The following is a 12584-nucleotide window of genomic DNA, read 5'->3' on the forward strand; positions in this document are numbered from 1 at the left end:
GGTTTTCTAGGACTTACTGGAAGGTTTCTGTACTCTGATATTCTGTCTCTCCAGCGATGCAATGAATCAGATCAGGCCAAATTAAAAGTTCAACTTTAATGAGCAAAGCAATTCCCAGGTGGCTTGATGAGGGAGTAGAAAACCACACGGTGGGGGGTGGGGGAAGAAACCACCTTCTTAAATAAGCTGTAGGTGTGGTCTAAAATGGGAGGCGTGAAGCCAGGTGGAGCTGAGGTTAAGAGCGCTCACTGGTGCTGTTTCTGCTCTTCATTGTAGGAAGTCCCACCCAGAGAAGAGGATGGGTTAGGAAGGGAATGAGAGCAGATGGCATGCTGTTACAGAGAAATTCCCAAGGAATCTACATGTATACTCTTAGACTGCAGAAGTAAACAACAATGCCTGCATATAAAGATGAATAACATTTGAGGCTGGGCAGAGCGGAGCAGAGTGTGCATATAACACCCAAGAGGCAGAAACAGGGGAATCACTGGAGCCCAGAAATTCAAGGTCACCCCCATTTCAACAAACAATCCCCCCAAAACCAATGCAAACAAGCAAAAAGGAGTTAATGGAATTTGTATCTACCACCAATAAATAGTCAGACAAAAGAATATTGAATAACATCAGCTAAAATAAATATTTTAAAATCAATTAAGAACCAACCTAACAAAGATGTGCAAAAACATTTACCAGATACCAGTTAAGGAGAAAAAGAAAATCTAAACAAGCAAAGGGAAGGCTGTGAAAATTGAATTCTCCCCAAATTGATGTTTAGATAAATGTGCGGTCCCAGCAGGCTTCTTTGGGGCACGAGGAAGCTGATGAACTGATCTAAACTCGATCTGGAAATGCAAAGGGACAAGAAAAGCCAGGCAATCCTAAGAGCAAAGACACTGGAAACATCGAGATTCTCTTTGGCTACAGAAATTAATAGAGCACATACCTGGTACAGAGACAGATAAGTGGAACAAATTGATAACATCCAAAAAGAACCATCTATGCGAGCCTAGATCTATAACAAAGGTGCACTGCTGACCAATAGGAAATGATGGTCTTTTTATTAAGTGGTACCAGGTCAACTGGATATCCATACGGAAAAATTGAAATCTGACCCATATATACTTAGAAATTTATTTCAAGTCGACTCTATCTTTAAATGTGATGGTAATTCAATAGATCGTCTGGAAGATAATTAGGTATCTCTTCATGCCCTTGGCATTAAATGTAACAAAGTAAGTGTAGCGGTCATCAGTCCAGACAGGAAGCTGGCATATAATTCCCTTCAGAAGTTTAGTAAGAAAAAGAGCTTGGAGGTGGGAGGGAGAGATCATTAGACAGAAAATGCTATAATATATTTTAAATTGCTTAATGGAGCCTAAGGGGAGACTTTCCCTTTAAAATTTGGAGAGGAAGTTATCTCCCGTGCCAATGCGTTCACTTTCTCTTTATATCAGGTTTGGTGTGACTGGTTTTATGTTGAGGTCTCTGATCCACTTGGACTTGAGTTTTGTGAAGGGCGATAGATATGGATTTATTTGCATTCGTCTACATGCTGACATCCAGGTATGCCAGCTTTCTCTTTCCCGTTATATAATTTTCAACTTCTTTGTCAAAAATCAGGTGTTTGGAGGTGTGTGGATTTATGTGAGGGTTTTCAATTCGATTCCATTGATCCACTATCTGTTTTTATGCTACTACCAAGCTGTTTTCATTACTATAGTTCTGTAGTAGACCTAGAAGTCAGGGCTGGTGATACATCCAGAAATTCCTTTATTCTATAGGATTGTTTTAGCTCTCCTGGGTTATGTGTTTTTCCATATGAAGTTGAGTATTGTTCTTTCGAGATCTGTGAATAATTGCGTTGGAATTTTGATGGGGATTGAATTGAATCTGTAGATTGCTTTTGGTAAGACTGTCATTTTTACTATGTTACTCCTACCTATCCATAGAAGATCTGTCCATCTTCTGATATCTTCTACAATTCTCTAACACTTGAGCTGGTTCTCGGGAACCTATTCCCCATCCTGGGTTGCCTCACCCAGCCTTAATACAAAGGGAAGAGCTTAATCCTACCTCAACTTTTTTGTTTTGTTTTGTTTTTCGAGACAGGGTTTCTCTGTGGCTTTAGAGCCTGTCCTGGAACTAGCTCTTGTAGACCAGGCTGGTCTCGAACTCACAGAGATCCGCCTGCCTCTGCCTCCCGAGTGCTGGGATTAAAGGCGTGCGCCACCATCGCCCGGCAATCCTACCTCAACTTGATATGCCATGATTTGTTCACACCCGTGGGAGGCCTGCCTCTTTCTGAACACAGAGGAGTGAATGGAGGGAGGCAGAGGGGAGGAGGGATACAGGAGGAGAGGAGAGAGGGGAAACTGCAGTCAGGATGTAAAAAATGAAAAATTTTAATTAATAAAAACCCCTGCAGAGGAGCCTCACTGAGAGTCAGAGTGAGAAGGGATGTGTGAGAAATGGGGGTGCAGAAGTTCTTCAGGAAGAACTCCTAAAGCAAGTCCCAGGAACAAAGGAAATATCAGAGGCTGGAAGTTTGGGGGCCTAGCAGGAAGTTTCACGTCTTATGGTTTAGTTCAACACAGCATATGAAGCAAGGCAAAGGGAAAAGCCAGGTTCATACATTAAAAGCTGTTAGAGACACGGCACAGACACCTGACTCTGTCTCAGAGCGAACTGGAAAGAGGCAGAGCTTGCTCTCTTCAGACTGTGGGGTCTGGCTTTGTAAAAGCTTAAAAGGGCCGACCTGTGTTCTATCGCTTGGAGTAGTCAAAGACTACACTGGACAGGACTCAAATATGTATTATACATTGCCTTTATTACTCAAATCTTTGTAGGATGAAAGGGACACTAACGTTGTGGCGAAGATATTCACAAACTTAATACTGACTATTGACATTCAGAATATGGAAGTTACTGTCTACCTTGGAAGGATAGATACCTCTACTGGCTGGGTGTGTGTGTTAGATTTGTTACAAGCTAGAGTCATCAGAGGAAGGACCCTTCTTGAGATCCAGCTGTAAGCATTTTCTCATCCAGTGATCAATGGGACATGGCCCAGCCCATGGTGGGTGGTGCCATCCCTGGGTCTTATAAGAAGGTGGCTGAGCAAGCCAGGGGGAGCAAGCCAGTAAGCAGCACCCCTCCATGGCTTCTGCATCAGTTTCTGCTTCCAGGGTCCTGCCCTGTTTGTGTACCTGCCCTGACTTCCTTCAGTGATGAACAGCAGTGCTGAAGTGTAAGCCAAATAAACCTTTCCTACCCAACTTGCCTTTGGGTCATGGTGTTTGGTCATGGCAATAGAAAGACTGACTAGGACAATTCCCCTACACACAAAGGAGTAAAAGACCCAAAAAGGTCTTAAGAAGAGAGGGTGAAATACATATAACAGACACAATCATATACATAAGAAGTGTTCTGCCTTAGTAGTCATTTTACTCATCAGGAAAAAGCTGGGCAGGGTGGGAGGTATCTTCATGGGCCTGAGTAGTTACAAGAGCACGCCCACATTGTGGCAATATATCAGACTGTATACTCAGTTTGTGCTTGTTCCCGCTTGTTTGCTGCGTTTCTAGAAACATACTTGTTTAGAAGTTCATTTTCATCTCAACTAACTTCATACAGACTTGAGGTCTGTAAGGACCCAAGATTGATTGATACGCCTGATAAAGCCGGGAGCCACCCAGCCAAGTGTCACTGTCCCACGTGGGAGGTAACCAGCGGCGCTAGGAGTCTCGTTTCTTTTTCTGACTTCCTTTGTGGCCATGTGTAGCATCCACGGCAGAAATCCCTATTCTCAGGAGACTCTTATCCCTTCTGGAGCCCACAGGAAGCTCATCCGGCCTGGGGGTTTTACGGTTTTAATCCCCTGACTGAGTGGTACCTCTGGTAGGCTTTGTTGGGGAGCAGCAGGTGGGTTTCATTTTTCACAGGCTCCAGCCCTCCAGTGTGGACAGTGCTGGCTCTAACCCCCTTGAGCACTGGACACTATTGGAAACCTGATCCGACCTCGGGACTCTTTGCCCAAAGGGGGTACTTTCAAAAGAAAATCCTGCCGATTGTTTGAGGGATGGGGGTGGGGAAAGGACGTTGGGATAGACCCCAGGGAGTTAAAACAGCAGGGTTAGCATAATTGGTTTCTGCGCTCATTCGGGAACCCAGTTGGGATTACCTATTAAATTCCCCTTATAACTTTTAAGAAGTCTTTTGGGTTGTAAATGAAGCAGTTATCAGTCTAGTTAGGCAACACAATATCAGGCTTTGGAAGTAAAATAATGGACAAAGGCTGTCATCAGAATGCAAATGGAACTCCCTGGGTGTGTCTTTCCGGAAGGTGTTAAGGAAGGCGGGAAACCGTTCTTTGAGGATGGGGGGGGGGGGGGAGGAAAAACTTTTCTATTATCAAGACACCAAGACAAAGAGAGACGCTGAGGCTAAATTGGCTTGTTTGTTTGTTTATCCACTGAGATGGTTAGATATCTAGTTAGTTTCCTACCCCACCCACAGTTAATTGTATTGGTCTCTCAAGGAATGCTCTTTTTTAAAGAGGTGGTAGCGGGAGCCGTCAACTTGGATCTTCTTCTTTGAATGAACCCACTCTAAAGTTTAGCTCTGGGATCCTTGTGGGCTAAAAGAGTACTAGAGATGGTCTGTGCTACCCAGGTAATGTGTGTTGGACTGCAGAACCAACTTCTCTCCTCTTTCACTTCCTTACCAACAAAGGACAAGCAAGGGAAGATTATTTGTGTGGCAAATTTATATTTAAATGTATGATTCCCCACCTCCATACCACACAGCTAAAGAGGAAATTTGGCAGGGGGGGTGGTGGGGGTGATAAAACCTTTGAAATTAATTAAAATAACAGCACACTAACCCCATTTATCCTTCTTCAGCTAACTTATTCTCAGTATTTAATGCCCGAGGGGTAATTTTAGAGGATGTACGCAGAGCCTGCTTTTAACATCGTCAGGTGCCTCTGTAATAACACACCTGGAGCGAGCTGGCAGTTCCTCACACTGAGCCAAGTTGGTCACAGCGTGTCTGGTGTCAGATAGTGTCAGACAGCGAGAGCAGATGGGTGATTTCTTGAGACAAAGTGAGGGGCGTGTGAGTAGCTCAGACACACGTGGCTCCTCAGGATGCGGCCAGTGTGCCCAGTCTTCCCCGGTTGCTTCTGTCACCCAGACCCTTGTCTGAAGAAGGTGTCTTGGGAGGAAGCCACATCATCTGGAGCACCTTCTCAGCTTGGTTAGGACTTCAAAAACACTTCAAGAAGATAATATACTTTTCTCTTAAAATGACACAGCACAAAATGGGTCCTGACTTTGTAGTACTGGAGATCAGAAAGGCCAGAATGTTCTTACGCAGACCTGTACTGTGATCTGAATAGTGACTCTGCATGACAGCTCAGACGCGGAGGAAGCTGCCATGAAAGTTATGAACACCCTTGGTAGTTACAGCCGGACAAAAAATCTTTAATCACCAAAAGCAAAACCGAAATGCACCAGAGTTACCAAGAACCTTTGGTGATCTCAGAGGAGACCTGGGGAAAGAACCTACACACGACACAGTGAGCTCTCTCTCTCTCTCTCTCTCTCTCTCTCTCTCTCTCTCTCTCTCTCTCTCTCTCTCTTTAAGCTTTGTGAGTTGTGTCCCACGCACCTTTTGTCATTTCAAAATGATGTTACCATCTACAAAATTCACACTGAAGAACCAAAAAAAAAGAAAGAAAAAAAAAAAGAAAAAAGAAAGAAAACAAGCTAGCAACCCCTCTCCCTATAATGTTTTAAGTAAGTTTACTATATGACATGGGCTTCATTCATAAATATCCTGTTCTGCAGGAGGCTCATGGCAGCCACATGGACATGCCTGATAGAATTCAAAACAGATATTGGTCTTTTCTAGTTTACGACTGAGATCTGTGCAAACACAATCTTCACAGCAATCATTAGCTCCTCTGGGGTGGACACCTAGGGAAGCATGGAGGCTATTAAAAACAGACACATGTGCTGATTGTTCTTGGAATCTCAGCATCCAGAACAGTGGTTCTCAACCTGTGGGTTGAGGTCCCTTGGAGGTTGAAGGACCCTCTCTCGGAGGTTGCATATCCAATATTTACATTATGGTTCACAACACTGGCAAAATTATAGTTGTGATTCTCATGGGATGATGACCACACCTCTCAGAAGGATCAGTTTCACCCCGCCGGACTGGAAGACTACATTTCCCAGAAACACCACAACAGACAACCACGCCTACACAGATACTTATATATACCAGTGTTAAATCCATCTCCTTCCCTTTTTCCTCCCTCCCTCGACCCGTCCCTCCCGCACTGTGGAGCACCCCCTTCCCTTAATAAACAATCCTCCCACGCACGTGGTCGCGTCCTGGGTATCCCTTCCTCCGACTCCGCAATACACACAACCCGAAAAAAGAAGAACAGCAATAGTTATGAAATAGCAACGAAAATAATTTTATGGTTGGGGGATTACCACAACATGGGAACTGTATTAAAGGGTCCTGGCATTGGGAAGGCTGAGATCCAGTGCCATAGAAAGAAGAGGCAAGAGGATTTTTGAATTTAAGACTAACCTGGGCTAGATGGTTTCAATATAGCTTGTCCCCTGAATATTTCATATTCCGGGACCTTGGTTATCAGCGAGGCAGTATTGAGGTGGTAGACTCTTGAAAAGGTGGCCCCGTGGAAACTGATTAGGTCATGCTGCTACCACCCTCAGAAGGAACTAATGGAGTTCTCATAAGACCAGGTTAGTTCTGTCAAGAGTGAGTCACTTAAAAGCATTAAGGTAGGCATAGTAAGAATTAGAGATGACAAACCCATCGCCCACAACACGCTGGATGAGGAAAAGCTGGAATCATCTCCTCTAAGAGCAGAAAGAAAACAAGGATGTCGGCTCTCACCACACACACAAAGCCTGGTATTAGAAGTCTCAATCACAGTAAGAGAAGACAAACAGTAAGGGACATCTGACCAGGAGAAGAGATCCAGTCATCCGTATTCACACATAACTTGGTTTTATGTACAGAAAAGCCTAAAGATTCCACCAATATATTGTTCTAATTGATAAATGAATGCAGTAAAGACATAAAACCAGCAGGACATAAAAATCCCAGGTTATAAAATCAACATACAAAAATCCCTAGCTGTTTTATACCCCAGTGATGAAATTCCTGAGAAAGACATCAACAAAGTAATCAAATTAACAATAGGAAAACAAAACCCAAACAAACAAACCAACAGTTACAGCAATAGCAACAAAAAACCCATAAATTTAACCAAGGTAGTGAGTGATGTCTACAATAAAATCCCAAAAATACGGTGCCTCAGTCACTGTTCTATAGCTGTGATGAGACACCATGACTATTATTATAAAAGAAACTACTATAAAAGAAAAGCAGTTATTTGGGGCTGGCTTACAGTTTCAAAGGTTTAGTCCATTATCGTCATAGCAGGGCGCATGGTGGCATTCAGCGCATAGGCGAAGTCATGGCGTCTATCTTAGCTACTCTTCTGCTGTGACAAAGCACCATGACCAAGACAGCTTCGAAAAGAGACATCCCAGAAGGTGAGTCCATGGCTGCCATGGCAGGGAGAATGGCAGCAGGCGGGCAGGCGTGGCATTGGAGCAGTAGCCACACATGCTAACCCTTCCCAAACAGCTCCACTTACTGGGGACGAAGCATTCAAATATATGAACCCACACGGGCCATTCTCATCCAAAGCACCATGCCCATGGAACATGTTCTTAATTCTAACCAAGGCCACCTAGGTTTCCCACTGCTCCCTACCTAATCTTTGGATGGTACGATACCCCTATGGAAATGATAACATTCAGGGGTTTTTCATTTATGATGCTTCAGTCTAGGATTTTGCAAGTTTACCATGGTGCAACAGCCACACCCACTTAGTAGTCAACAGGCTGTGAGTTCTGAATTTCGATCCTTTCTCAGGCTAGCAATAGACAGTGGGCTATGATCGCCAGTGCTGGGCAGGGTGGGGAACCATAGCTCTCAGCCAGTCACACAATCACTAAGGAGAAACTCTAGGGCATTACAGTCTATATGTATTCAGGGAGGTGGGTTGGCTGCCTTTGCAACCCAAGATAGAGTTAGCGAGGTGTTGTCTCACCATGACTTAAGGTGCAGTTAGTTACTAAACAAGTTTCATGCTGTTCCCATATCTTAAGTGTCTTTTTTTCTTGCATTTTCTTACCTACAAATATAACACATTCTAAAAATAGCTTTTGAAACTCCAAAGAAACAATGCAAATTAAAAGATCAAAGGGAGAAGTGCTATTCCTAGAAGCAAACGCGGAAAGGTAATGCTTTCTTTTTAAAATTTATTTTAATGCACTTTGATGTGTATTTTTTAATTGTCATAGTGATTATACAGATTTGTGGGGTACAGTGACATTTCGGTGCCTACACACAATGTATGATTATCAGATCAGGGTAATTGTCATAATTACCACCTCAGACATTTTAGGTTTTGTGACACATGAAAGACACTCATGGAAAATATTTCAAGGGATTCTAGAGGATATTTTGATGCTCATATTTATATATATGCAAACTGATTTTTCATAGCAGTAGGCAATCCGCTAAGCAGTTGCTTTACAACTGAGCAACATCCTTAGCCCATGAATGAGCATTCGGGGTGGCATAAGTAGGGTCAGGTGACACCGACCCTTCTGCTTTGTTTGCTGTCTTTTTTTTTTTTTTTTAACTTCTTAAACACAGAGAAAGGCACATTCTCTTTTAATTTGATCAGCTACCCTTTACTGATGCTCTTCAATACAAAAGCTTGCTTATTGTGCTGGCCAAGACGGTGAAAGCTGTAGGAAGCTGAAGCAAAGCCTTTCCTTTGGCCGCCTCCATACTCCCATCCCCCACCCCAGTTGCCAAGGCTAACACCCACTCTACACTTTCCCTGCTTTCCCCTGGCTCAGTCAAACAGATGCAAATGAATATTTCATATCCAGTCTCTTTGAACTTGCTTCTACAAAAATATAATTAAAGGCATTAGTTTGTAATTTGTGTGCGTCCTCCATTCCCTGTGACTTGACAATAAATAAATCAAGAATATTCCTAACAATTCAAGAAATATGGCTAGACTACATTTTTACTTCTTTTCTAATTTTTTATCCTCCACCCCAGTGTGTGTGTGTGTGTGTGTGTGTGTGTGTGTGTGTGTGTGTGGTTTCACAATTCCTTTTTGTCCTTTGTCTTTGCTAGTGTCTGTCCTCCACAAGCCCACTCATGTTTTGGGATGTTTTTAGCTTTTAATCTTTTTTTTTTGTTTTTGTTTTTTGTTTTGTTTTTTTCGAGACAGGGTTTCCCCTGTAGTTTCTAGAGCCTGTCCTGGAACTAGCTCTTGTAGACCAGGCTGGCCTCGAACTCAGAGATCTGCCTGCCTCTGCCTCCCGAGTGCTGGGATTAAAGGCGTGCGCCACCACTGCCCGGCTTTGGCTTTTAATCTTATTTAGTGAAGGTATCTGCCTTGGAGACTGACTTGCTAGGTTCATGATTCTTAGAACAAAAGAGAATAGATAATGTACTTCCCAGAAGCCATAGGTGATAAGCAAAAAGCCCAGGCCAGGTATCAGATACTTCCCTGTGAGCTGTTGGTCAGGAAGATCTCAGATACCCACAAAGCAATGCAGGCGATTGCCTGCCATTGCTCTTGGTTTCCCATCAGAACTTTATAGAAAGACCCTACTGCTGAAAGCATCACAAGCTTTGGTCACAAGAGATGAAGAAATCAAGCTGGAAACTTCCTCCCAGCTGGCTAGATTTCATGGGACCAGAAGGCAGGCTTTGGGGACAAAAGAAAAGTCATCAACAGTCTTAGCTGGCTGTGAACCGTGTGAATGACAAGGATGGCATGCCTGTCAAGATGTGCCCATTAGTGTAATAGTGGCATGAGTGTTAATGGGGAGTAACCAACTATTTTCTGATGAGATTGAAGGCCGAAACCATCTGAGGAAACTCATGGCTGAGATTACAAACACAGCTAAGAACTTGCAGCTGGGGTAGACATAAACTCTAAAAGAAAAGCCACTATTGTTTTTTGTTTTCTTGGTTTTTTTTCTACAAGGATATGGTATCAAACTTTTTAAAATATTTGTTTTTATACCTGTAGTTTAATGCAGCTCTCAGGCTTCACCAAAACAGCTTCTTTTCACAGTGATGAGAAAAGAAAAGTTGTGCAGAGACTCACACCCAAGTGCAGAGAAACCACTGAGTGCTCAGTTCTATGGGACATCCATCTTATACACAGGCATCCTTCTGCTAATGCTCAGGGGACATGGAGGGAAAGGGGCAGAAAGATGGTAAAAAAAAAAAAAAAGCAGAATTTGGGAACTCTGAAGTATCTTCAGGGTATGACATGGCTAATGAGCCCATGCACTCAGAGCTGTAGTTACCCACACAAACCCTGAGCAAGATTGGGACAGGGAGCATTTCAACATGGGAAGGGGAAGGGCTCATGATCCCCTCTCCCCAACACATGAAAATAAAGGGAGGATTATTAGAAGCTGGAGAGGGTGGGAGGATGAGAAAGACTAAGTTTATTATATATAGGCTGATGGAACGATCAAAGCTTTTAAAGGTAATTTTTAAGAAGAGAGTGAATAGAAAACTTATGGGCCAACCACCTCTGTGTGTAGAAAGTCAAAGAGTACCTGTTTGCTCCCATTATAATTAGTTGTTTGTTTTGAGGCAGGGTCTCATGCAGCCCAGGATGACCTCTAGCTTGAGATTTAGCTGGGGAAGGCACTGAACTTTTGGTTTTCCTGCTTCTGCCTCCTCAATGCTGAGATGTCATGCACGCACTACCATGCCTGCCTTATGGAACGCTATGCATCGGAGCTTTGTGCACGGTAGATGAGTACTCTATCAACTGCTGCTCCCATAATTGGATCTGTCTCATTTCCTGAGCTTTGACGCCTACAGGTTTTTAAGGAAAATGTTATGAATTAAGGAAAGCCAATTAATAACACCTCTTTTCCTATAAATTCTGCATTAACCAAGAGCTTAAAAAAACAAGTTAGATAAAAATATTGCTGTTTGCTCATCAGCTAGACAGAAGACTCAGAGCTCCAGCTGCAAAGAGGCTTCCTCCCACAAATCCCCAGGATGCCCACCTTCTGTGAGGCGAGAGAGGAGGAGAAAGCTGAAGAAGTTCCCTCTAACTTTCAAAAGGGAGACACTCTAGTTTTCAAAGAAGGAAGACCAGGGTGGGAGAAGGCGACTCCCCGGCAATCACACTCCGAAGACTGCCATCAAAAAATGGGTTCACACTTCAGTCTGTTGATCAAAAGTGTATTGCCATTGTTATAGTTAATCCAGGAGCAGCTAGTCCACACAGATCCTGAGAAAATGCTCACAGTGAGGACACCTCTCTCAGCCCTAGCAGAGGCTGCCCCTCTGAGAGCATGCTTTCTCCTCAAAGGTTATGTTTGAAAGGCCCAGGCGTTCTGGATGATTGAGACTCTCATGAATGTTCCAGAAGGACGGGGACAGGGTAATTAGAAAATAAAATCAAATGCCCCAATTTTTTTTTTTTTTTTTTAAACCAGTGTATTCCGAGACTGGATAGCTTGCTCTGGAATGAAAGTGTTAGAAACTAAAGGGCTTTCATTCTTTATGTAATGATTGCTAATATCCTAACGATAAGCTTTCCTAAACAAAGGCTCGGACAAGGAAAGTCCCCTCGATCCTCAGAACCCTCTTGAGGACAGTGAATCCGAGGCAGATAAACCCAGCGATGGTTTTGTAACTTGGGACGCTCTTGGTTCGGATTATGCACACCTCCCTTCTAAGGCATCTGCAGCAGCCTCACTCCTTGGCCCACGTGCACACCCCTGTCTAAACATCTCTTCTAGCAATCTCACCGTCTAGCACTGAGAATGATAAACACCCCAGAGTTCACACCCTCTGAACTGTACAAGAAGCTGTGAGGTCCAGTCCTAAGGGTTTCCAAGTCCTGAACGGCATGTGACCTCACTACACTGCCCTACATGGTTTATCCATGGAGAGCAAATCTTCAGTTCACAGTGCGAACAGCTGTCCACTGCGGATCCCCTAGGAAGGGATAGATTCCTTTACACTGCTCTTGACCTCTGCTGGGCCTTTGCCAGGCCTTGGTAACCAATAGCTGGTTTTGCACTTATCTACAGATGGAAAGTCTCTTCCTCAATCCTTCTTGGCTAGTACCTCATTCTCCCACATTAGAAGACAGAAAAGGAAGATTAGGGAAGACAGTTTGCCAATGAACTTCAAGTTACTCACTTGTACTATTCAGTAGAAAAATCTGGCTGTAGGCACAAGAACTTAAAAACAATGTTTTACCAGGCATGGTGGTACAAGCCTTTAATCCCACCACTCAGAAGACAGAGGCAAGCGGTTATCTGTGAATTCAAAACCAGCTTGGTCTACAAAGCAAATTCCAGGGCAGCCAGGGCTACAATAGGGAAATCCCATTCAAAAAAAAAAAAAAACAAAAACAAAAAAACAACAAAAAAAACCACACACACACACACACACACACA

Source organism: Arvicola amphibius, chromosome 4, assembly GCF_903992535.2.
Source record: "Arvicola amphibius chromosome 4, mArvAmp1.2, whole genome shotgun sequence".
Taxonomy (NCBI): domain Eukaryota; kingdom Metazoa; phylum Chordata; class Mammalia; order Rodentia; family Cricetidae; genus Arvicola; species Arvicola amphibius.